The sequence below is a fragment of the Odocoileus virginianus genome, chromosome 10 (assembly GCF_023699985.2).
Source record: "Odocoileus virginianus isolate 20LAN1187 ecotype Illinois chromosome 10, Ovbor_1.2, whole genome shotgun sequence".
Classification (NCBI taxonomy): Eukaryota; Metazoa; Chordata; class Mammalia; order Artiodactyla; family Cervidae; genus Odocoileus; species Odocoileus virginianus.
In genome coordinates this window covers 1404187-1429741 of record NC_069683.1, presented here as the reverse complement: position 1 = coordinate 1429741, position 25555 = coordinate 1404187, and the positions used below count along the sequence as shown (strand labels likewise).

The following is a 25555-nucleotide window of genomic DNA, read 5'->3' as shown; positions in this document are numbered from 1 at the left end:
GGCGAAGGAAGGGCCTAGAAGTTGGGCACCTCCCCTTTCTGCAGCTGTTTTATTTTCTTCTCCTTCTGTAAGTGACTTTTTTGTAACAAAACAGAAAGGGCACATTTCCACAGTTCTCACTGGGATTTTGGGCTTCAAAGGTACCCGTCTTGGGGCAATTGTTGGGCTCCCGTTCTCAGGGGAGCCACAGCCATGATTAGGCCAATGGAGACTATTGTTCGAACCCACCTCCCTACATGGGGTGACATAATCCAACTGCTAGTCTCCCTTCTCAGCACTGAGGAGAGACACAGGATCCTCACTGAGGCCAGAAAATGGTTCAGAGAAATGGGACCTGAGGGCACTGCAAACCCACAGCGGTGGGAGAACCAGCCACCCCAGGTGAGAGGCCCAACTGGGGCTGTGACACAGAGGAAGGGAGGGGCCACCTGGAGAGACATCAGGAGGGTGTTTTACAAGGCCTCAAGGGGGGGCCCAAAACCTATGAGTATGGCAAAACCCTCCGAAGTGATTCGAAGGGAAAGCGAATCACCCTCTGAGTTCTACAAAAGACTGTGCGAGGCCTGTAGACTTTATATGCCAATAGATCCAGAGGCTGCTGGGTCTCATATGCTGATAAACACAAACTTTGTGTCTCTAGCCTACCCCAAAAATATCAGATGGGGGACACCAAGTGACTCATGAATTTTTATACATCCCTGAATGCCCAGTACCTTTGTTAGGAAGAGACTTGCTGTCTAAATCGGGGGCACAAGTGACCTTCCCCCCACGAAAGACCCACTGTTCAAATGGGCTCAACCACCTATTTACTCTTCCTTTCGATAACCCCTCAAGATGAATGGAGGTTGCACAATCTCCTGGAGAGAGAGTTAAAGCAATTCCCTGAGGTCTGGGCAGAAGACAACACCCCCAGGCTTGCAAAACAAGTCCCAGTGGTAACAGAACTCAAACCTTGTACAATTACGTCAGGCCCGCCTTGGGCCTGCCAGACCTTGCTAAGCAGTTTACTCTTTACATGACTGAAAAGGATAAGATGGCTATGGGAGTGTTGTCCCAGACTATGGGGACATGGGACAGACCCGTGGCTTCTCCAGGAACAGCTGAACAACGTTGCCACTGGTGGCCAGGATACTTACGGGCAGTTGCTGTGGTTGCCTTACTGGACCGGGAGACAACCAAGCTGACTTTGGGCCAAGATTTGATTGTAAAAGTCCCACATGAGGTCAACACTCTCCTGCGAGGGGACCCCCATAAATGGCTGTCGACATCCCGGATTACTCAGTACCAGGGACTGTTATGTGAGAACCCCATGTTACTATTGAGCCTTGTCGGGCCCTGAATCTGGCCACTCTCCTTCCTGTGGGAGAAGGTGGGCCCTCACGTGATTGCAAGGAAAGCCTAGAAGAAGTTTATGCCAGCAGACCTGACGAGAGACCAGCCAGTCCCGGACCCAGGTTGGGTCCTGTACCCCAACGGCACCAGCCTGGTGAAACGAGGACAACGACTGTCGGGATGTGCAGAGTCACGGAAGAAACCATCGTTGGGGCTGGCTCTCCGCCATCACACTGGTCCGCTCAACAGGCTGAGCTGCATGCTGTAACCCGGGCCCTCCGGTGGTCAGAAGGTAAGAAGACAAACACTGACGCAGACCCCAGGTGGGCCTGTGCCGCACTGCATGCACGCGGGGCTCTGTGCAGGAGAGAGGCCTTTGACAGCTAGTGGGAAAGACACTAAAAATAAGGAAGAAATTAAGACCCTATTAGATGCTGCCTGGGAACCAGAAAGGATTGCAGTCATACACTGTTGAGGACATCAAAAAGAAGATACCCCCCAGGCTTGGGGAACAGACTGGCAGATGAGACTGCTAAACAAGCAGCCGAGGGCTCGGGGGTGACAAGTGAAGCCTCTATTAAAGCTCCCGTATTGGCGGAGCTGCCTGAGCTAACGCTGGAGACTCCAAAATACACTGAAGCCCAAAACCAACTAGGCAAAGCAGAAGGGGCCATAGAGACTGAAAAGGTATGGTGGGAATTGCCAAGTGACAGATTATTGGTACCAGAGGAGCTGGCACCCACTCTGGTAAGCGAAACACACCAAGTGACCCACCTAGGCCATGATAAACTGGAAGAGCTAATTCAAAAATATTTCTTGGTTCCCCGCCTCTCTTCCCTATGCAGGACAGAATCTCAGAACTGCACTGCCTGCTCACAGGTCAGTGCTGCCTCTCGGCACAGACAGAAACCTCCGGGGATTTGGCTAAAAAGCACACTGCCCTTTGAACACCTGGAAGTGGACTTCACTGAAATAAAACCTCACTGACACTACTGTTATCTGCTGGTCATGGTATATACTTCTTGGGATGGGTAGAAGCTTTTCCTACCCGGACTGAAAGAGCATCAGAAGTAGCCTGGTGTCTGCTTAGGGAGATAGTCCCCAGATTTGGATTTCCTACCAGTATTGGATCAGACAATGGACTGGCTTTCATAGCTGATTTAGTATAACAAGTAAGCAGAACTTTAAACATCAAATGGAAACTGCACACTGCATATAGGCCCCAGAGTTCTGGGATGGTGGAACAGACCAACTGGACACATAAAGAGACTCTCCAAGTGGATCTTAGAGACTGACTGCTCCTGGGTGGACTTGTTTCTGATGGCTCTGCTCAGACTCAGGATGACCTCACGGTCCCATAGCTATTCTCCATAGGAAATTGTGTATGGGAGGCCCCCTCCCATAATAAAACAGGTGTCAACAAATTTGCCTCAGGTAAGGGGGGATGAGATTTCACAGCAGATAGAACAGCTGGGTCAGGTAACAAATCAGGGAACTTCGTTTATACAAGAAAGGGTGCCGTTCCCCCTTGGGGAGCAGATTCATGAATCTGTGCCAGGGCATCAGATGTGGTCAAGGACTGGAAACACGACTCCCTGGCCCCACGTTGGAAGGGTCCATATACTGTTGTTCTAACCACCCCTACAGCAGTTAAAGCTGTAGGTGTCACTCCCTGGATCCACCACAAGAGGGTGAAGACAGCATACCAGGCAGACCCAGAAAATGTTGAGTGGGCTGCACAGAGGGGCCCCACTGACCCTCGAGAGACTAAGATCCTCCTTAAGAAGAAGAAGGAAAAGAAAATCCCGGACGAGCCCCTTCAGGATGAAGCCACATAATCAACTGCTGCTGCTTGGCCTCATCAACGTGATTTTGAATTTAACTTCCATTTCAACTCAGGACAATGTTTTCATCTCATGGGCACATTCCTACGTGGACTTCCACAACACCTCCAACTGCTGGGTATATGGGGCTATGCCTCTGTCTGTGGTGGATGGACTTCCTTGGTGGGTGTCACCACTCTGCCGAGATTTTAAACCCCTCTGCTCTTTTCTGAGATGACAAAAACAGACTTTCCTTTCTCTCGTCAGTCATAATCTCTCCCTGCTCTCTTGGTGTAAGCCAGACCTACAGTCAATAGACTCGGGTCATGGGGTTACATTTGATGTAAATACCAGTTTCATAGGAGTAACAAAAGCCTATACCTCATATTTAAAGAACAAAAAGGAAAAAGCCTCCCTGACCAGCAAGGGAGGACAGGCCTCTAGGTATGTTGAGCGATTCTACCAAGTCTGGGATGAATATTTCTGGATGACCCCAGAAAAGGGTCAATTACTTACTCCGCTATATGCTGGGAACAAAAAGAACAAAGGGCAGGGCTTGGTGCCTCCATCAGACCCAAAAGAACTAAAATACATGGGGTACCTCTCCCCTGAGCAATGTAAACAAACACTCGAGGTCACATACCACCCCAACCAGTCCATCCATTGGTCAGGCTCTGATTGGAAATATAACACTTGAATCCGCTGGATGGCACCCAATGGAACCCAGTGGCTTTGTCGGCCTAACCTTTGGCCTTGGTTACTAATTGGCTGGGTAAGCCACTGCACACTGGGATTTGCTTTTGCCCATGGCAGCATAAAGCCTAACCTACAACAAGGCCCGGTAAATCTACCTTATTTACATGCTAGGTGGACAAGGTCTGTGTTTCAATGGTATGAGTATATTGCTGCCTTATTCATACCTTCTACAGAGATGACAGATATTATGATTAAAGTAGAAGCCTTGACTAATTTCACAAAACAGGCCCTCCTAGATAGTGCTAAAACCATCCAAGCCTTAAATGAAGAACAAATCCAAATGAGAAAAGAAGCAGTAATTCAAAATAGAATGCCTTTGGACATGCTCACAGCTGCTCAAGGAGGGACCTGTGCTATAATCAAGGTTAAATGTTGTGTATATATTCCTGATTTATCTGGCAATGTATCAGCTGCTTTAGATGACATGAAAACCAGGTAAAAGCAAAGTCAAATGAAAACATTCCTTTCTGGACTTCAGTCTTATCTTAGGTGAAGGGTGATTGGCAAAAAACTATATTTACCATTGTTACAGTTCCCTTGATGGTTCTGCTTTGTGGACCCTGCATTTTACAATGTATTATGAACTTTGTAACCCAAAGGTTGGTGTTGTTCTCCCAAATTTGCCAATTGTAGAGCCAGGGTGCAATATATCCCTGTGAGTGATGCTCATACTATGAGTTAAGAGCATCAAGTGGGGGGAATGAAGGAGGAAACAGACAGAACAGGCTCCATCCTGAAAGCAGGACTCCATCTTGGGCTGGACTGTGGGCTTTGAGCTCTATGCCCAGTATCTATGGAAATGACATACCAACGGAAAACCAGGCCCCCCAGAGGAAGAGCCCCAGGGCTCACACCTAGACTCTCCATTGCCTAAAAGAATACCCTAATTACCTGTGTAACCAAATAGAATCATGCATTCTATTATGTTTATTAGGGTGTGACCACAGGCCTATTGATAATTGTCCACTGTTAACTACCTAGGCTTAAGGCATATGAATCACGGGTTAGCTTTGATTGTATCATTCTTTTCTTTTGTCCAGGCTAGTTTCAGAGAATTTGGGGAGGTAGGTTTGACCATGTATGCTTAGGGTATATAACGTTTTCACGAAAACTGTTTGGGGTCCTTGGCTAAGAGGAGACTCTGCCTTGGGCCCGCCGGTGTATAGACTGCACTGCACTAACTGTATTGTCCTTCTGAGTGAGTTTGTTTCCTGGAACACAGGGTTACAACACTAGTATTGCAAATTCCCACTTTCTGAGACTAGATGATCTACGTGATCTAGACTTTGCAAGGGGAAACCTGAGTTCCAGAGGCGAAAGGAGAAGGAGGTTATATAAAATTATAACTTTTCCTCTTCAACACTACTAGGGAATTACAAATGAAAAGCATGAGATGCCACACCACACCTATTAGGACTCCAGACCTCCAGGTGTGGGACAGTACCAACTGCTGGAGGGCGGGAAATGACAGGAACCCCCCTCACTGCTGGTGGTGTGCATGCACAGCCACCTTGTAAGACAGCTGGGCAGTTTTTTTCTACAGCTAAACTATGGGATCCAACAACCACGCTTTCGTTATTTAGTCAACTACTTTGAAAATCTATTTCCAAATTCAAGCAAGGATACAGTTATGCACAGCAGCACTATTCATAATAGCTGAAAACCTGAGCAAATCAGGATATCCTTCAATAGATGAATACACAAGCAAAGTGGGGTACATCTTGTGAGGCTGCCAGGGCTAACACCATGACAGGCGGCCCGGACCTAAGTTTCAGTTTCCCCTGAAATGGTAAGATTCCCTACCCCCATCAGGCCACCTGGAGCCAGCCAATCAACCTGCGCCCAGTAAGAAAAAGGGAATCTATTAAGGGAAAGCTGAAAAGCCCACGAACGCCCAACTTTGAAAAAAGGCCGGCGAAAGTTTGGACCAATAAAATTGCTTTGCAAACATGTAACCAATCCGCTTAAGCCAGCTACCAACTGCTTATGCCCACCCTATAAATTTGTGTAACAGCTCGGGCTCAGGGCTCTCTGACCCCGCACCACTGTGTTGGATGCGGCAGGAGCCCTGACTTGAGTCAGCAATAAACTTCCCTTTTTGCGAGTTGCATTGTCTTAGAAGCCTTCTCTCTTCCCACTTGGGGATTCGGACATCGGGCAAAACACATCCATGTTAAGGCAAGCAGAATATGCCACTCCAAAATACGACTCTCTGGCATAAAGATTATTTCAGTCTAATTTTTTTTTAAATAGGAATCTTGGAAAGCTAAATAGTAACTGTCCTTTTGTGAAGGACATTTACAATAGAGAAATCTCCATATTTAAGGGCTATCCCTTTTCCCACCAGAAATAGGCAGATAATTAAACCTCAAGTAACTCTTATCAATGGACAAGTCCTGACTTCAGTCTGCAAACAATCATACCCTTCTTTACTGTGTTTTGCATGATAGCCTGCCATAACTGGCTTCCCTCTTCCCGCCCCCCCACCCAGGCCTTTTGTTTGTGTCTGAAGATGGCATTTAAGGTGATGGCTTTGGACATTTAAGGGAGTGACTCAGTTTTCTTGTTAACTTCCATATATACAAGAGGTATCCATGCTATTAAACTTCGGTTTTTCCCCTGGTAATCTGTCTTTTGTTTGTTTGTTTTTTACAGTGAAAGTCTCAACTAACCACCTAGATTAGAGGAAAATTGGGAGGAAAAAATTCCTCCCATACACATGCAATGAATACTGCTTAGCAATAGAAAGGAATGAGCCATCAACCCATGGGAAGAAAAGAATAAATCTTATCTGACATATTGTTGCAGAAACCAGTACTCAAAAAACCAAGCACCACACTTAGAGAGTTGCAGAACTCAGGTTTTTTACACGGCAGGCCCCAAGGAGTTAACATTTCAAGCTCTGAGCCTGGAACAAAAGGGTTACAGAGTTTTTATAGACAGACTATAGTGGGCAACACTAGCTGTTAATAGGCTGGTTTAAACTAAGGGGTTTCTCCTGCATGGAAACAGCAGTCAGGATGGGGAGGGGGATGCCTGACCTGGACAGGCATGATTAAGCAGGTTTGCAGGGGCTAGGCAATTGTAAAGAGCAGGACAAGGGTGAGTGAGACAAGCTCCGATTCCTAGTATTGTAGGTCTCCACTTTCTGAGACTGCGTGACCTACATGATCCAGACATTGCAAGGAGCAAGCTTGAGTTACAGAGGCAGAAGGAGCAGGAGGTGATGTAAAATTTTAACGTTTCCTCTTCAACTGCAGGATGGAAAGCTTGTCCCTATGTTTTTGTCTGAGTCCACAGATTTGTATGGCCCAAGGGGTAAACATAATCTACTCAAATTTAGCTATTTTGGATGTAGCAGTGGAATACACACCGTGACATTGCATCTAACTGTGGTAGTGTTGCAGGGAGAAAGCCCACTCTGACTCCATGTTGGAAGCTATTTCTGTGACTTGTGATTTGCTTTTTGTTGTTTTTATCATTATAATCATGCTCAGTGGCTTGCCTGGAGGACCCTACCCCTCTGCTTGACTGTAAACTAAAGTGCCTTTGTTCAGTTCATGGGGGATAGTTTGTCCCTGCCCACACCCCTTCCAAGGCTGGACATTCCCTGGGAGATACTTTGCAAGACTGAAGGCCCCTTCACTTTACTTCCCCACTGCCTCTCCCTCTCTATTCTGCATTTTGACTTTAGTTCCTCATTGCTTCTTTCTCTCTGATCTATAAAAGAACCTGGCATTCAGACCCCAATAAGGTGGTTATTTTGAAGTGCTAGCTTGCCATCTTCTTGGTCTGATGGCTCCCCAATTAAAGTCTCTTCTTTGGCTCAACACCTCATCTCTCGGATTCATTGGCCTATTGTGCAGCCAGCAAAGTGAGCTTGGACTCGGAATAAAAGAAATGACATAGAGAAACCTTAGTGTAAGGGACGGGGCAAAAGGTGCTGACTCAACTTTGGAAATTAACAATCTGTAGACTAAAGGCAAAATGGACCTTTCATAAACAGTGGGCTTATTTTATGGGGTTCCTTCCAGACTGCAGTAGCTAAGAAAGCTGAAACTTCTGCGTGTGTCATCTGGAAAGGAGCAACGCAGAGATAAACAGCAGATGGTGGGAGCCAGGCTCCTCGCCATGGGGGTGAGAAGTTACAGACAAGCCGGGGAACGGCCTCTGCCCTCGTGACCCTGGATCTGGGCTTCCTGGGAGGATGACGTGGGGAGCTGGCTGGCCAGGGAAATGCACAGATCTCTGCACTGGGAAGGCCCTGCACACGTAGGAACTTCACGCCCCATCTTTCCCCTATACCTGCTGGAAACACTCAGCCCTCCATGGTCTGCGAGGTGCAGATTTTTAGACATTTTTACCCCCAGGCAGGCACAGGAGTGTTGAGGGTCTTACTTATCCCTAAGCTGTCCCAGAAGCCAGGTCCGGGAGGCTGGAGCCAGGATGGGGATGCCTGGACCTTGGACCAGCAGCTGGTGGGAAGGAGGAGACCAGTCCTAAGGGCAGGAGCTCCCTGAAGTCTGTGAGCCCTGGTGCCCTGATGGGGCTCCTCCCCAGTGGGGATGCGGGCGGGGCCTGCAGTGGTTCTGTTTCCACTTGGGACCCTTTGATGAAGCCACAGCACCACGGAGCTCTGAAGTTTCCTGATGGTGTCCCTAATTCTGACACAGTGGTTTTACAAAGGAATAAGAAAGTAAAGTCGAGCTCCTGACAACCACCCCTCTGGGCTCTGAGTTGGTTCCAACAGGACTGCAGTCACTGCACATGTTCTGCTGTAACCCCTGCCCCACCCTGGCCTTTCCCTCTTCCTGTGATGATTCCAGCGACATTTCCAGCCTGGACCCCTCTCCCAGGCCAGATGCACTGGCCCAACCACTGCGCCCGCATCTCATCTTGGGGGCTAACAGGCCCCTCAGAGGGCTGAGATCCTGCTGCTCCCACCCCCAGAAGGGGGTCCCGCCCTCCCCAGTTGCTGAGCCCCACCCAGGCCCTCCTAGGCTCCCGCTTCCTTGTGCTCCAGGGACTGTCAGCTCCTCCTGCAGAGCCTATAGCCAGTCCCCACACTAATTCCCTTTCACCCCCACAGCCCTGGCCCAAGCCCAAGCCCTCCAACAGGCCCCAACCAAGCTCCCTGACCCCAGGGGGCTCCTCACACCCCAACTCAATATTGTCTTCTTGCGGCATAAACGAGATCATGACTCCCCCTGTGATCCCCCAAGGCTTCCCCCTTTGGCTGGGGTGTTTGGTGGGAGAGGCATTCGCCAGGACCCTGAGCGTTCCTGGCATCCCCACTGGGCTGCTGGCTCCTGGTTTCCTGGACACTGAGCACCGCAGCAGGACAAGAAACACAGCACCCCGAACCACTCACCCCAGCAGGACAAGGGTCACAGCACCGCACCCCAGAACCGCTCCTCGGGACCGGGCACTGCTGCTGCCTGGTCAAGGAGAGCTGAGAAGGGCTGCCCAGCTGAGACACAAGTGAGGCAGGCACGGGCCCCTCCCTTGGCCATCACATCACCCCCGAGGGACTTGAGGGAAGGAGGGGCTGAGGCACGTGTCAGCTTGTTCCAAAACAGGACATTAAAGGCTCAGTCATGTCCCCCTAAATTCACATCCTGAACCCCCAGGACACCAGGATATGGCTGAATTTGGAGATGGGGTTTTTAAAGAGGTGACCAAGGTAACATGCTGTCACTAAACATTGGAAAAGCAGGAACTAAATACACAGCCATTGCCTTCTCCAGGGGATCTTCCCAACGCAGGGATTGAACCCAGGTCTTCCACATTGCAGGCGGATTCTTTACCAGCTGAGCCTCCAGGGAAGCCCAAATACACAGATCAGCTTCTCACACACCTGGGCAGTTTGTTGCTGTTCAGTCGCTCAGCGTGTCCGGCTCTTTGCGATCCCATGGACTGCAGCACACCAGGCTTCTCTCCTTCACCATCTCCAGGGGCTTACTCAAACTCCTGTCCATTGAGTCCTGATGCCATCCACCCGGACAGATACTTAATTTTAGAGAGTAAAGATGCAATCGGCTCGGTAATTGACCAAGAGGGCTCCAGGGCAGGGCTGAGCCCAAGAAACCTGGATGAACACGATTTTCCCTAAGGCTCTGCTCGCCCTAGGAACCAGAGATGGGCATGAAGAAGTGCTGCTCCCTTGTGGCCATTCCCCATAACAACAACTTCAAAACCAGGGCCGCCGGGCTCAAAATTCACGAGGTCTGTGGGGCTGTATGTGACACCTGCCATCAAGTAATGTCGCTGTATAAATAATTGGAAAATAATTTAAAACAGGGCACACTTTCAATAAACCAACTTCAACTGGTAAATTGTAGTCATACTGTGTAAGATCAAAAAAGCACCTCGGATACTCCACCTCACTAAATATTAAATGAATGGAAATCAAAACTACCATGACAAATCACCTCAAACTGGTCGGGAACACCAGCATCAAAAAGATCTACTAGGAATAAGTCCTGCAGAGGGCGTAGGGAAAACAGAACTGTCCTTCATTCTTTATCGGGATGTTAATGTGTTCAGGAACTATGGAAAACAGCATAGAGGTCCCTTAAAAAAATCTAAGCATAGTGAAACTGCGAGATCTGGCAGTCCCACTCCTGGACTTAGACTCAGAGAAAATCAGAATTAGAAATAACACGTGCACTGCTATTTTCAGGGCAGCACAATTTACAATACACAAGACACTGGAATCAACCAAATTCAATCAATCAACCAAGCAAATTTGGAACTAAGTTCCAAACAGTTCACAGATCTAAATGTAACATCAGATACTATAAACCTCTTGAGTCCATTGACCAAAACATGAACACTTAGTGATACACCTCTTCACTGGAACCCTACTAAGTTACAAAAGAAAACAGAATAATGCCAATGACCCCAGCATGGATGGACCAAATGATTATCATACTAAGCGAAGTAAGTCAGAGAGAGAAAGACAGATAACCTAAGATATCACTGACAGCTGTATTCTATCAGTTCACACAAATTAACTAACTGACACAACAGAAACAGACTCACACACCTACAAATCCAACTTATGACGCGACTCAGAGACTGAGCAACAGCAGCTTGAAAAGCTGCGCCATGGGTACTTAATACTCACAAGGCCTGTGGGGCCGCAAATGAAAAACACCCGATTTCAAGAAATATCCAAGGACTGGTCATTGAAAAAGAATTCAAAAGTTGGAAGACCTTCAGGAATTCAATTTCAAGAGGAAAGTTTATATTACACCTTTGTAAAAAAGTCACAGGAAAAGATGTCAACCTCACTAAATATTAGAGAAACGCAAATCAAAAGTACAACAAGGTATCACTTCACACCAGTCAGAAAGGCCACTGTCAAAAACTCTACAAACATTAAATGCTGTAGAGGGTGTGATGAAAAGGGAACCCTCTTCTACAGATGCTGGAAATATAAACTGGAAACAGTCACTATTGAGGACAGGGTGCAGGCTCCTTAAGCAATGAAAACAAGAATGAAATTAGAATACTCCCTAAGACCATGCACAAAACTAAGTTCCAAACAGTTCACAGATCTAAATGTAACGTCAGATACTAGAAACCTCTTGAGGCATATATAGGCAGATCATGCTTTGACATAAATCACAGAAGGTTCTTTTTGGATCCACCTCTTAGAATAATGAAAAAACTAAAATAAGCATACAGGACCTAATTAACTTTCAAAGCCTTGGCAGAGCAAATGAAACCTAAAACAGAAGAAAAAGACCACCCTCAGGATGGGAAAAATATTTGCAAAGGAGAATACCACAACAAACTCATGCAAGCAGCTTGTGTGGCTCTCCCTCTCTCTCTCTCTCTCTCTCTCTCTCTCTCTCTCTATATATATATATATATATATATATATATATATATATATATATATATATAAAAACACACAGCCAAAAATGGGCTAATGACCTAACTGGACATTTCTCCAAAGAAGGCATACAGAAGATGAGAAGGCATAGATCAGATGAGAAGATGCTCAGTATAACTCATTATTCTAAAAATAGGTAACTCAAAAGTCCAGTGACGTATCAACTCACACTGGTCAAAATGGCCATTTAAAAAAATTTGCAACAATAAATGCTGGAGAGTGTGTGGAGAGCAGGTAACCCTCCTGCAGTGTTTTCGGAAATGCAAACTGGTACATCAACTAGAAAGAACAGTATGGAGTTTCTCTTAAAAACTCAACAGAATCAGCATAGGACCCTGAAATCCCACATCTGGGCATAGATTTGGAGAAAAACCAAACCTTGAAAGACACCTGAACCCCTATGATCCCAGTTGCACTAGGTACCATAGCTAAGACAGGGAAGCAACTTAAGTGTAAAAGGACAGATGAATGCATAAAGAAGATGGGTTACTTATACAGTAATATAATATTCAGTTCAGTTCAGTCACTCAGTCATGTCCGACTCTGCGACCCCATGAATCGCAGCATGCCAGGCCTCCCTGTCCATCACCAGCTTCCGGAGTTTACTCAAACTCATGTCCATTGAGTCAGTGATGCCATCCAGCCATCTCATCCTCTGTCATCCCCTTCTTCTCCTGCCCCCAATCCCTCCCAGCATCAGGGTCTTTTCCAATGAGTCAACTCTTCACATGCGGTGCCCAAAGTATTGGAGTTTCGACTTCAACATCAGTCCTTCCAATGAACACCCAGGACTTATCTCCTTCAGGATGGACTGGTTGGATCTCCTTGCAGTCCAAGGGACTCTCAAGAGTCTTCTCCAACACCATGTTCAAAAGCATCAATTCTTTGGCGCTCAGCTTTCTTTATAGTCCAACTCTCACATCCATACATGACTACTGGAAAAACCATAGCCTTGACTAGACAGACCTTTCTTGACAAAGTAATGCATCTGCTTTTTAATATGCTATCTAGGTTGGTCATAACTTTTCTTCCAAGGAGTAAGCTTCTTTTAATTTCATGGCTGCAATCACCATCTGCAGTGATTTTGGAGCCCCAAAAAATAGAGTCAGCCACTGTTTCCACTGTTTTTCCATCTATTTGCCATGAAGTGATGGGATGGAATGCTATGATCTTAGTTTTCTGAATGCTGAGCTTTAAGCCAACTTTTTCACTTTTCTCTTTCACTTTTATCAAGAGGCTCTTTAGTTCTTCACTTTCTGCCATAAGGGTGGTGTCGTCTGCATATCTGAGGTTATTGATATTTCCCCCGGCAATCTTGATTCCAGCTTGTGCTTCCTCCAGCCCAGCATTTCTCATGATGTACTCTGCATATAAGTTAAATAAGCAGGGTGACAATATACAGCCTTGATGTACTCCTTTTCCTATTTGGAACCAGTCTGTTGTTTCATGTCCAGTTCTAACTGTTGCTTCCTGACCTGCATACAGGTTTCTCAAGAGGCAGGTCGGGTAGTCTGGTATTCCCATCTCTTTCAGAATTTTCCACAGTTTATTGTGATCCACACAGTCAAAGGCTTTGGCATAGTCAAGAAAGCAGAAATAGATGTTTTTCTGGAACTCTCTTGCTTTTTCAATGATCCAGTGGATGTTGGCAATTTGATCTCTGGTTCCTCTGCCTTTTCTGAAACTGGCTTGAACATATGGAAGTTCACGGTTCACATATTGCTGAAGCCTGGCTTGGAAAATTTTGAGCATTACTTTACTAGCGTGTGAGATGAGTGCAATTGTGCAGTAGTTTGTTCCCCATAGAGAGCTGGTTTACCAGCTCACTACTGTCTCTAAGCCTTAGTTTCTTTATCTCTAAAATGAACAAATAATTCCAATCTGTATTGGACACATTCAGTTGCAGTGAATAGACACTCTGCTAGCCCCACCCCCCATTTTTTCTTTCTTTAACTGTGCCAGGTGACTTGTTGGATCTTAGTTCCCTGACGAGAGATTGAGCTCGGCACCTTTGGCAGTGAAAGTGCAGAGTCCTAACCACTGGACCCCCAGGGAATTCCCTCTGCTAGTTTAAATGGAAAAGGAATATTCCAGAGTCTTAAAGATCCTAAAGAACTGTAGGGGAAGACATAATATCAGTTATAGTTTGAGGTCTCAAAAATAAATCTCAGAGTCATACCATAACACTGGGACCCCAAGGGACCTATTGTATCTTCTGTGTTTGGGAAGCCACCTGTCCATTTGGGAAGCTGCTCCTATGGTTGCCAATTTTAAAATGACATTGTCTCTACAATGCCCAGGAAAGCCTCTCGGGTCAAGAAGCCACTGCAGGCAAACCAGAGTCCTCCTCATCACCTCTCCTGGCTCTTGCCTTCTGAATGTTTCCAGAGAGCAGCTGATTGACAGAAACGAATTCATAACCACCACTGTAGCTGTATGGAAAGCTCAAAAATATAGCAATCTTTATTTGGAGTGATCTTGTGTCCATATAAAATATTGGGGGTTCTATTGCCATAGATTAAAAGAAAGGGGAAGAATAGCTATTGGAGGACATCTAGCAGTCTGCCATAGACCACAATTTCCATCCTTGAGATTTGTGAGCACCCTTTTCCCCAGAGAGAAAACTCATACCTTACCTAAGAGAGATGACTTAAAAGTTCCATTCAGAGACTAAACCCACCTCTGGTTTAGGTCAGGATATCTGAGTGATGCAAAGTTCTCTTTGTGTCTCCATTAGGAGAACACACAGTTCTCTCCATTAGGTCCAGCTGCAGCTACCTATGGACAGGTGATCCAGGAAGTGACTGGTAAGTTATTCCTGCATGCCTAACACACACACACACACACACACACACAATTCTATGGTGGAATAGGGACAAGATAGCTGTAATAAAAAGTTCTCTTCAGAAAAAAATTATTGTAATGGGCAGGAATTTCAGAGGTGTCTGCCCTGGCAATACACTATTATAGTTTCCTAGGTTAGCCCATCCAAAAACCTCTGCTTCCTCCGTCATCTCCAAGACCACTGGCTCTGTTTACTTGGTGGTCCCTCCTGGTCCATTAGCCTCCTCCGCACACTTCACTGGGCATTGCAGTGTCTGCTGTTCTTGGGGCTGCAAAGCTTTCACATCCTGCTTTTCACTAGTGTAGGTTTGGTACTTTGTTTGTACTGACACTGACTCAAGACAGTCAGGCTTTGACTGACCCTGACCCTGACCCTGACCCTGATTCTAAACCTAACCTTAAACCCTAACCCTAACCTTAAACCCTAACCCTAACCCTAACCCTAAACCCTAACCCTAACCCTAAGAAGAATTCATTTGAATCAGTTCTAATGAGATGGATGAAACTGGAGCCCATTATACAGAGTGAAGTAAGCCATAAAGATAAACACCAATACAGCATACTAACGCATATATATGGAATTTAGAAAGATGGTAATGATAACCCTATATGCAAGACAGAAAAAGAGACACAGAGGTATAGAACAGACTTTTGGACTCTATGGGAGAAGGCGAGGGTGGCATGATCTGAGAGAATAGCACTGAAACATGTATATTATCAAGTGTGAAACAGATTGCCAGCCCAGGTTGGATGAATGAGACAAGTGCTCAGGGCTGGTGCACTGGGAAGACCCAGAGGGATGGGTGGGGAAGGAGGTGGGAGGGGGGTTCAGGATGGGGAACACATGTAAATCCATGGCTGATTTACATGTCAATGTATGGCAAAAACCACTACAATATTGTAAAGAAATTAGCCTCCAACTAATAAAAATAAATGACAAAAAAAAGGTTAATCTCATGAACTTTTATTCCTTGTATAAATTTTAAAGTTAATTTATCAAGCTTCTAAAAAATCCAGCTGAAATTTTTCAACAAATTAATATATTAATTTTGGAAGAATTGACACCTATAAAATATTGAGTGCCCCCCCCCCCATCCAGGAGCATGGAATGTCTCTCCATTCGTCCCAATCTTAGTCATCTACTATGTCTATTATTGGAGTTTTAAAGTTTTCTCTATAAAGATTTGGTTAAATTAATCCCAGGGTACTTTTCAGCCTTTACTATTAAGAATGTAGCCTTCTTATTACATTTTGTAGTTGACTACAACTGGTGCAGGAAAAAATGGTATTGGTTATTGTATGTTGATTTTGGATCTGAAGGCCTAGATAAATTATTTTCTTAGTTCTAAGAGGGTTCTTTATTTGGCAGATAGCATTGACTTTTCAAAGTAAACATCAACACTTATTATGCTTTTAGCATTGACCATTTCAGTGATAAATAATTAATAGCAACTGTGGACACCTTTAGATTCTCCCAGTCTTAAAAGAAGTGAATCTCAAGTTTCCTCTTAATGCATAACATTTTGTGTAGGTTTAGGTTATAGATTTCACTACATTGAAGGAATCTCCTCTAGACTGTATAGATTTACACTGACAAGAGTCTGGGGAATGGTCCAGACTTCACTGGGTTAAATTCATTGGCAAGTGCGTACTTACCCATGAGATAAAAGCTAATGTGTTATCTCAGGCACTTGGGTGTGACTCATGAGTCTGGATCAGCTGGACCCTGACTTGCAGTTAATGGCACCAAATTTCCTTTCAGTTCAGTTTGTCACTCATCATGTCTAACTCTTTGCAACCCATGGACTGCAGCACACCAGGCTTCCCTGTCCATCACCAACTCCCAGAGCTTGCTCAAACTCATGTTCATCGAGTCAGTGATGTCATCTAACCATCTCATCCTCTGTCGTCCCCTTCTCCTCCTGCCTTCAATCTTGCCCAGCATCAGGGTCTTTTCCAATGAGTCAGTTCTTCATATCTGGTGGCCAAAGTATCAGAACTTCAGCTTCAGCATCAGTCCTTTGCATACGTTAGAAAAAGGAGTCTGAAGTCTCAGGGAAATGGGGACCTTGGAATGAGTCTATTTTACACAGCAATACATCCTAATGACATTCCCTGAGAGGTTCCAGAGGTCACTGCCTTCACCGGGGCATCAAGACATGCATGAGAAAGCAGCAGCACCCTCCAGGGTGTTGTGGTCCCTGTCATTTGTAAGCCAGCATGGCAAAGGATGATGCTATGTCAGAACTGAGTATCCTGATTTCAGTGGGAATTCTGGAATTGCAAAGTGATAGAGGGCTAGTGTTGGCACCTAACTATCTGAGACAATAGGGGTGAGATTAGAATCCCCTCCCACACAAGTTCCCCAAATTCCTGCCAATACAGATTCATGCATTATAACTTTGTAATGAACAGAAAAGACCCTAGTGCTAGGAAAGTTTGAAGGCAAGAGGAGAAGCAAATGACAGAGGATGAGATGGTTGGATGGCATCACCAATTCAATGGACATGAGTTTGAGTAATCTCCAGAAGATAGTGAAGGACAGGGAAGCCTGGCATATTGGCAGTCCATGGGGTCACAGAAAGTCAGACATGACTGAGCAACTGAGTAACAACAAAAATCAGACAAATGAGATCAATAAGTAGGAGGCAGTCTTATGTTCCACAGTGGGCTATTGTACTGCCATTATTTTTTACAAACTCTGAACTTTCAAGTCTTACACAGATACTTTCTTAGTTCAATAATAAAAATACATCTTTACACATTATTTATTGGGAATTAACTACATGCTAGGTAAGCACTTTACCTGAATTCATTCTTCCAGTCATTCTTTCATTCATTCTTTCTTTTTTTGAAAAATTATGTGTTCAGGAAGCTATTTCACCCTCAAAAGAATCTATACTTAGTGAACTCTCTCTCAACTCTCTCCCATCAGACTGTCAGAGGAGTTCGTAATTTCCTTGGTTCAGTCTCACCGCAGCAAAACTTTGACGCCATGGATGGACCAGTGTTACAGCTCCGTGTTACAGCTGTTTTATTTAGAAAGTAAAGGAAAATACATCCTCCAGGTGTGAGGGCCTGCCGACCCTAAAGACGCTGAGAGAAGAGAAGCCCCTGGCTCAGTTTTGGCTCCTCCATATGTCTCCTCTTCTCCACCTGAGCCTGCCCTATGTAAACTGGGCTAGCTGGGAGGGCTGTTTGTTTTACGTGAGGTCCTCACTCTGGTCCTCGGACCTTCCTTTCTTCTAACTTCACGGCTTTTCCCTTCTTTGTCTTTTAGCCACCACCATTCTGGACCCCTTTTTCCTATTCTAACTACCTAGCAAGACTATTTGATCCCAGAAACGGTTTTTTCAATGTGTATTTTAGACCAGTCACATAACTTGAAAAGAAGCACTGAGTGGATCACATCCACACTGTGAATCAGGGTGCTCAATAAGCCAACAAGCGGCACGATGATGCCCCTGTGGGCATGCCAACACCTGTCCCCTTCCAATACTTCTGTACCAGACTTTAGCGTGGACCCTGGTTTATTCTCAGTCCTTCTTTCACTGTAAAATGTACTGCAAATTTCCTAAAACCAGTAAGAGCACTTGTACCATCATTACTTTCCACAGTAATATTCCCCCTCTTCTTTCCTGCAGATTTTTTATCAGTTCTTTCTATCTTCCCACTATGATGCTTCTTCAAGGGGGTGTCCTTGCGGAGTTACCTGCCGGTGCGGGGGCGTCCAGCACACCCACTTCCCCCAGGGTGAGCCCGGATCCCCCGGAGTGTGACGCCCACAGGCGGGAAAGGGGGGCGTCTCTCCATCGTGCCTCCATCCCCCCTCCTCCTCCTGGGAGCCTGCAGGCGCAGAGGAGCTGCAGGGGGCCTACCCGCGAGGCCCCGCACTCGCGCTCTCCCCCACGGGGCTCCCTGCACGGCACCCCCCACACACACCCGCGCTCGCGCTCTCTCCCCCACGGGGCTCCCTGCACTGCGCCCCCCACACACACCCGCACTCGCGCTCTCTCCCCCACGGGGCTCTCTGCACTGCGCCCCCCACCCGCACTCGCGCTCTCCCCCCCGCACGGGGCTCTCTGCACGGAGCCCCCGACCCGCACCCGCGCTCTAGGCCTCAACCGCAGCGTTGGACCCGCGCGAGGGACGATGAGGGGCTGGGCCGAGGAGGCAGTGCCCACCGGGCTCCCCGGGCTGGGAGGCCCTGCTCCTAGGGCTCCGCTCTGGGGATCGCGCCCCTCTGACCCGGCTCTCAGAGCCTGATGTGCGCGGAGGCGGTCCGACTCACACGGAGATCAGAGGCCACGGGACCCTGGAGCCCTGGGCTTCCCTCGGCCTGGCTGTCCAGCTGCTAGGAATGGTAACAAGCCTTGAGTCGGGAAGATCCATGCTCGTCCTACGCATCTCAGCACCATTCAGACCGCTGGGTGGTTTACCAAACATTGCCTGGGAGAGGCTTCCACCGTTGTAAGTAAGTACATCCGTGGGGGAGCTCACCCTGTGAGTTGCAGCACTATTACAATTGGGGGCTGCCGCTTGGGGTCACTTTGAAACCACCGTTTGATTTCTCTTTTCATCCTAACACTTCAGGTCCCCATAGGAGAGCCTCTCAAGTCTGGTTTTCAACTATCTTATCACCTTAAGGTGTGTCTCCAGGGTCCCTAAAAGGAATTTTTGTATCTTCACAGCGTTTAGACTTAAGTCATTCCATTCCCAGCGTATCATTCACATCTGATGAAAAGTTATCTGGAATTTCAGCTTGCTCCTTAGGACAACGGTAGTAATAAGACAACCATGGCTACGTTTTCGGCACACCTATTACACAGTTAACACCTTGATAATTTTTTCTTTCTTCAGTGTTAACTTTGTGAATGGCATGAGCTCATACACTAAGACTTACCGTCTCAAATATCATGAAATGAAAGCCAGTTATGTTTCCAGGCTACAGGAACACTCACTGAGCTCCAAAAATGTGCCATGCACAGTGCTCAACATCTACAGTTAAAAGATGAGTATGACACAAACATACCAAAAAATAAGGACTATTGGTGGAATATTTCTAATGATTAGAATATTTCTAATCAGAAATGTCGGGAGTATGGTTTGAGAAATTAAGCTACCAAGGGAACTAGAGGGCACATCATGAAAGGCTGATGTATGTTGGGTGCTATTTTGAAGGCAGTGGGGAGCCTTTCCAATGATCTGATCAGATTCGAAAGGTTGCTGCTGGATTGAGATGGACTTAAAGGGGCAAGAAAATGATTAATGAGACATTGGAGGAAAGAAGACCAAACTGGAGACTTTAGCAATAATCCAAGTAAAAAAAGAATCCCACGTCAACTCAGCTACTGATCTCTTAGCTTGGTCTCCCATTTCTACCTCTGCACCTACTCCTCAGTAGAGCAATAGATTTGCCTTTTGGCTTCTCTGTGTTTTACTTGGTTGGCTGACTTGACTTGGAGGGAAGAAAGGTAAAGGGCAGGAACATTTCCACTATGTTTTCTTCCAGGAGTTTGGTGATTTCAGGTCTTATATTTAAATCTCTGATTTATCTTGATTTGGCTTTTGCATATGGTTTAAGATAAAGATTCGATTTAATTATTTTATAGGAATACCCAACTTCCCCAAACCATTTATTGAAGAGACTGTCCTTCCCCCATTGAATGTTCCTGGTGTCTTTGTTGAATCTTGTTGACCATAAGTGTATGGGTTTATTTCTAGGCTCTCTATTCTGTTCCATCAACCTATATATCTGTTTTTATGCCAATACCATAATATTTTAATTGCTATAGCTTTGTGATATAGTTTGATACAAGGAAGTGTGATGCCTCCAGCTTTGCTCTTCTTGCTTAATATTGTTTTAACTGTTCAGAGACTTTCGTTGTCTCATATAAATTTTAGGAATTTTTTTATTTATGTGAAAAATACTGGAATTTTGATAGGAATTGGACTAAATCTATAAATGGCTTTGAGCACTATGGAATTATAAAAATATTAATTCTTCTATTTCATGAACACAAGATATCTTTTATTTGTGACTTCTTCAATTTCTTTCATCACTGTCTTATAATTTTCAATATAAAATCTTTCACCTTCTTTGTTAAATTAATGCTTAAGTATTTTTTGATGCTACTGTAAATGGGATGGTTTTCTTTGTTTCTTTTCAGATAGTTTCTGTTAGCATAGAGAAACACAGCTGATTTTTGTGTTAAATTTGAATCCTACAACTTTATTGAATTCGTTTATCAGTTCAAACAGTTTCTTTAGGGTTTTCTACATGTAAGATCATATTATTTACCAACAGAGACTATTTCACTCCTTCCTTCCTATTTGGACATATTTTCTTTCTTTTTCTTGCCTAATTCCTCTGATTAGAACTTCTAATATTATGTTAAATAGAATTGACAACAGAGGGCACCCATATCTTATGCCTGATCTTTAGCAAAAGTGTTCAGCTTTTCACTAATATGATGTTTGCTGTGTATTTGTCATATATGGTTTCTATTACATTGAGATGCGTTCCTTCCTGGTGGCTCAGATGGTGAAGAATCTGCCAGTAATGCGGGAGACCAGGGTTCGATCCCTGGGTTGAGAAGATTCCCTGGAGAAGGAAATATCAACCCACTCCAGTATCCTTGTCTGGAGGATCCCAAGGACTGAGGAGCCTGGCGGGCTGCAGTTCGTGGGGTCACAGAGTCGGACACAACTGAGCAGCTAACAGTTTCAGCTTCATCATTGCTAAACAACCTTGAACATTTGCCAGATGTTTTGTTCCTACATTATTTCAGGTGTTTTTTTGTCCTTCATTTTATTAATGAGATGTATATGTTATCCTGCCCTTGCATCCTAGGGATAAATCCCACTTTATCATGGTGTGTAATTCTTTTAGTGTGCTGTTGAATTTTGTTTGCTAATATTTGCTGTAATTTTCTTTCTTGCAGTGTCCTTGTCTGGCTCTGGCAACAGAGTAATACTGGCCTCATAGAATGAATTTGGAAGTGTTCTCTCTTCTTAAATTTTTTTAAGAGTTTACAAAGAATTGGTATTCTTTAAATGTGTGGCTGTGTGGTCTTGGATTTTTGTTTTCTTGTTAGATTTTTTTATTTCTTATTCAATATCCTTGCTCATCACTAATTACTTTTGTATTTCTTCATAATTCAGTCTTGGTAAGTTGTATAGTTCTAGGATTTTTAACCATTTCAGAGTACCTATCTTATTGAGTACTCTGTATGAAATAATATTTGTACAGAATTTAGAATGGTGCTTAGAGTAAGCGCACTCAGTAAATTCTAGCTTCCCTTTCTCTTTATATTTCTGAGGGTAACAGCAATTTTAACAGACAGTATTTTTAAACATACTAGGGTGGGACTTACCTGGCGGTACACTGGTTTAGACTCTGTGCATCCACTGCATGGGGCACAAGACAAGCCCAGATTGGGACTATATTGTTTTAGGGTTAAATACAATGCACTTCACTTTATTCTGCTTGCCAAGACTGCATTTTTTTTTTATAAATAAAGATTGAAGGTTTCTGGCAACCCTCCATAGAGCAAGTCTACTGTTGTCATTTTTCCAAAAGCAGTTGCTCACTTCATGCCTCTGTGTCACATTTTGGTTAATTCTCACACTATTTCAAACTATTATATTGTGCTGTATTTATTATAGTGATCAAAATAATCCTTGATGTCACTATTGCAAAATAGTTATGACTTATTGAAGTCAAAGATGATGGTTAGAATTCTTGACTATAAACTGCTTTTTCATTTTAACACTTTTATTTTTTAAATTTTTAAAATTTTATTTTGTATTGGAATAGACTTGATTAGCATTGTTGTGCTAATTTCAGATATATGCAAAGTGATTCAGTTATACGTATCAGTTCAGTTCAGTCACTCAGTCATGTCCAACCCTTTGTGACCCTGTGGACTGCAGCACACCAGGCTTCCTGTCCATCACCAACTCCCAGAGTTCACTCAAACTCACATCCATCAAATTGGTGATGCCATCCAACCATCTCACACTCTGTCGTCCCCTTCTCCTCCTGCCTTCAATCTTGCCCAGCATCAAGGTCTTTTCCAATGAGTCAGTTCTTTGCATCAGATGGTCAAAGTATTGGAGCTTCAGCTTTAGCATCAGTCCTGCCAATGATTATTCAGGGTTGATTTCCTTTAGGATGGACTGGTTGGATCTCCTTGCAGTCCAAAGGACGCTCAAGAGTCTTCTCCAACACCACAGTTCAAAAGCATCAATTCTTTGGCAGTCAGCTTTCTTTATGGTTCAACTCTCACATCCATACATGACTACTGGAAAAACTGAACCACTGAGTAGATGGGCCTTTGTCAAAAAAGTAATGTCTCTATTTTTTAACATGCTGTCTAGGTTGGTCATAACTTTTCCTGCAAGGAGCAAGCGTCTTTTAATTTCATGGCCGCAGTCACCATCTGCAGTGATTTTGGAGCCCAAGAAAATAAAGTCTGTCATTGTTTCCCCATCTATTTGCCATGAAGTGTTAGGAGCGGATGCCATGATCTTAGTTTTTTGAAGGCTGACCTTTAAGCCAGCTTTTAAACTTCCCTCTTTCACTTTCATCAAGAGGCTCTTTAGTTCCTCTTCTCTTTCTGCCATAAGTGAAAAAAGTGAAGTCGCTCAGTCGTGTCCAACTCTTTGCAACCCCATGGACTGTAGCCTACCATGCTCCTCCATCCATGGGATTTTCCAGGCAACAGTACTGGAGTGGGTTGCCATTTCCTTCTCCAGAGGATCTTCCCAACCCAGGGATCGAACCAAGGTGGTGTCATCTGCATATCTGAGGTTATTGATATTCCTCCTGGCAATCTTGATTCCTCTTGTGAGTCATCCAGCCCAGCATTTCACATGATGTACTCTGCATATAAGTTAAATAAGCAGGGTGACAATATACAGCCTTGACATACTCCTGTCCCAATTTGGGAACACTCCATTGTTCCATGTCTCGTTCTAACTGTTGCTTCTTGACCTGCATACAAATTTCTCAGGAGGCAGGTAAAGTGGTCTGGTATTCCCATCTCTTGAAGAAATTTCCACAGTTTATTGTGATGTGATCCACACAGTCAAAGGCTTTGGCATAGTCAATAAAGCAGAAGTAGATGTTTTTCTGGAACTCTCTTGCTTTTTCGATGATCCAACGGATATTGGCAATTTGATCTCTGGTTCCTCTGCCTTTTCTAAATCCAGCTTGAACATCTGGAAACTCACGGTTCACGTATTGCTGAAGCCTGGCTTGGAGAATTTTGAGTATTACTTTGGTAGCCTATAGTTCAGTTCAGTCACTCAGTGGTGTCAAGCTCTTTGCAACCCCATGGACTGCAGGCTTCCCTGTCTATCACCAATTCACAGAGTTTACTCAAACTCATGTCCATCGAGTCAGTGATGCCATTCAACCATCTCATCCTCTGTTATCCCCTTCTCTTCCCACCTTCAACCTTTCCCAACATCAAGGTCTTCTTAAATAAGTCAGTTCTTCACATCAGTTGACCAAAGTATCAGAGCTTCAGCTTCAGCATCAGTCCTTCCAGTGAATATTCAGGGCTGGTTCCCTTTAGGATGGACTGGTTGGATCTCCTTACTATCCAAGGGACTCTAAAGATTCTTCTCCAATACCACAGTTCAAAAGCATCAATTTTTCGGTGCTCAGCTTTCTTAGATGAGTGCAATTGTGCAGTAGTTTGAACATGCTTTGGCATGGCCTTTCTTTGGGACTGGAATGAAAGCTGACATTTTCCAGTTCTGTGGCCACTGCTGAGCTTTCCAAATTAGCTGGCATATTGCGTGCAGCACTTTCACAGCATCATCTTCTAGGATTTGAAAGAGTTCAGCTCGATTCCATCACCTCCACTAGCTTTGTTTGTCGTGATGCTTCCTAAGGCCCACTGGACTTTGCACTCGAGGACGTCTGGCTCTAGGTGAGTGATCACACCATCGTGTGATCTGGGTCATGAAGATCTTTTTTTTGTATAGTGTTTTTGTGTATTCTTGCCACCTCTTCTTAATATCTTCTGCTTCTGTTAGTTGCATATCATTTCTATCCTTTATTGTACCCATCTTTGCATGAAATGTTCCCTTGGTATCTCTAATTTTCTTGAGGAGATCTCTAGTCTTTTCCATTCTATTGTTTTCCTCTATTTCTTTGTATTGATCACTAAGGAAGACTTTCTTATCTCTCCTTGCTATTCTTTGGAATTCTGCATTCAGATGGGTATATCTTTCCTTTTCTCCTTTGCCCTTAGCTTTAGTTATACATGTACATGTATCTATTATTTTCAAATTCTTTTCCCGTTTAGGTTATTACAGAGTATTTAGCAGAGTTCCCTATGTTGTACAATAAGTCTTTGTTGATTGTCTTAGTCTATTAGATATAACAACAAAGATATAACCACATCTTTGTTGAATAGATATAACAGTGTGTTCCTATCAGTCCCAACCTCCCCAACCTATCTCTCTTCCGACTCTTACCTCCTGGTAGCCATGAGTTTGTTCTATAACTCTGTGAGTCTATTTTGTAAATAAGTTCATTTGTATCATTTTTTTAGCTTTCACATATAAGCAATATCCTATGATATTCATCTTTGTCTGACTTACTTTCCTTACTCTGATAATCCCTAAGTCTTCTACATTACTACAAATGGCATCATTTCAGTTTTTTTAATGGCTGAGTAATATTCTATTGTATATATGACCACTTCCTTATCCGTTCCTCTGTTGATAGATATTTAGGCTACTTCCATGTCTTAGCTATCATAAACAGATCAGTGAACACTGGGGTGCATGGCTCCTGTCAAACCATGTTTTTCTCTGGACCTATGCCCAGGAGTGGAATTCCAGAATCATATGGTAGCTCTATTTTTAGTTTCTTAAG

The 25555-nt window shown here is 44.6% G+C and overlaps 1 protein-coding gene across 2 annotated transcripts in view; it reads left to right on the top strand.

Annotated features, from left to right (window-relative positions):
• Positions 1–18831: 18831 nt before the first annotated feature.
• The window catches only part of LOC110122943 (membrane-spanning 4-domains subfamily A member 12-like), a 28160-nt gene continuing 21436 nt past the window's right edge, over positions 18832–25555 (top strand). For both annotated transcript variants that reach the window (XM_070472896.1, XM_070472897.1), the window contains exon 1: positions 18832–19132. The gene's annotated coding sequence lies outside the window, so the exon portion shown is untranslated. The remainder of the gene's footprint in view (positions 19133–25555) is intronic.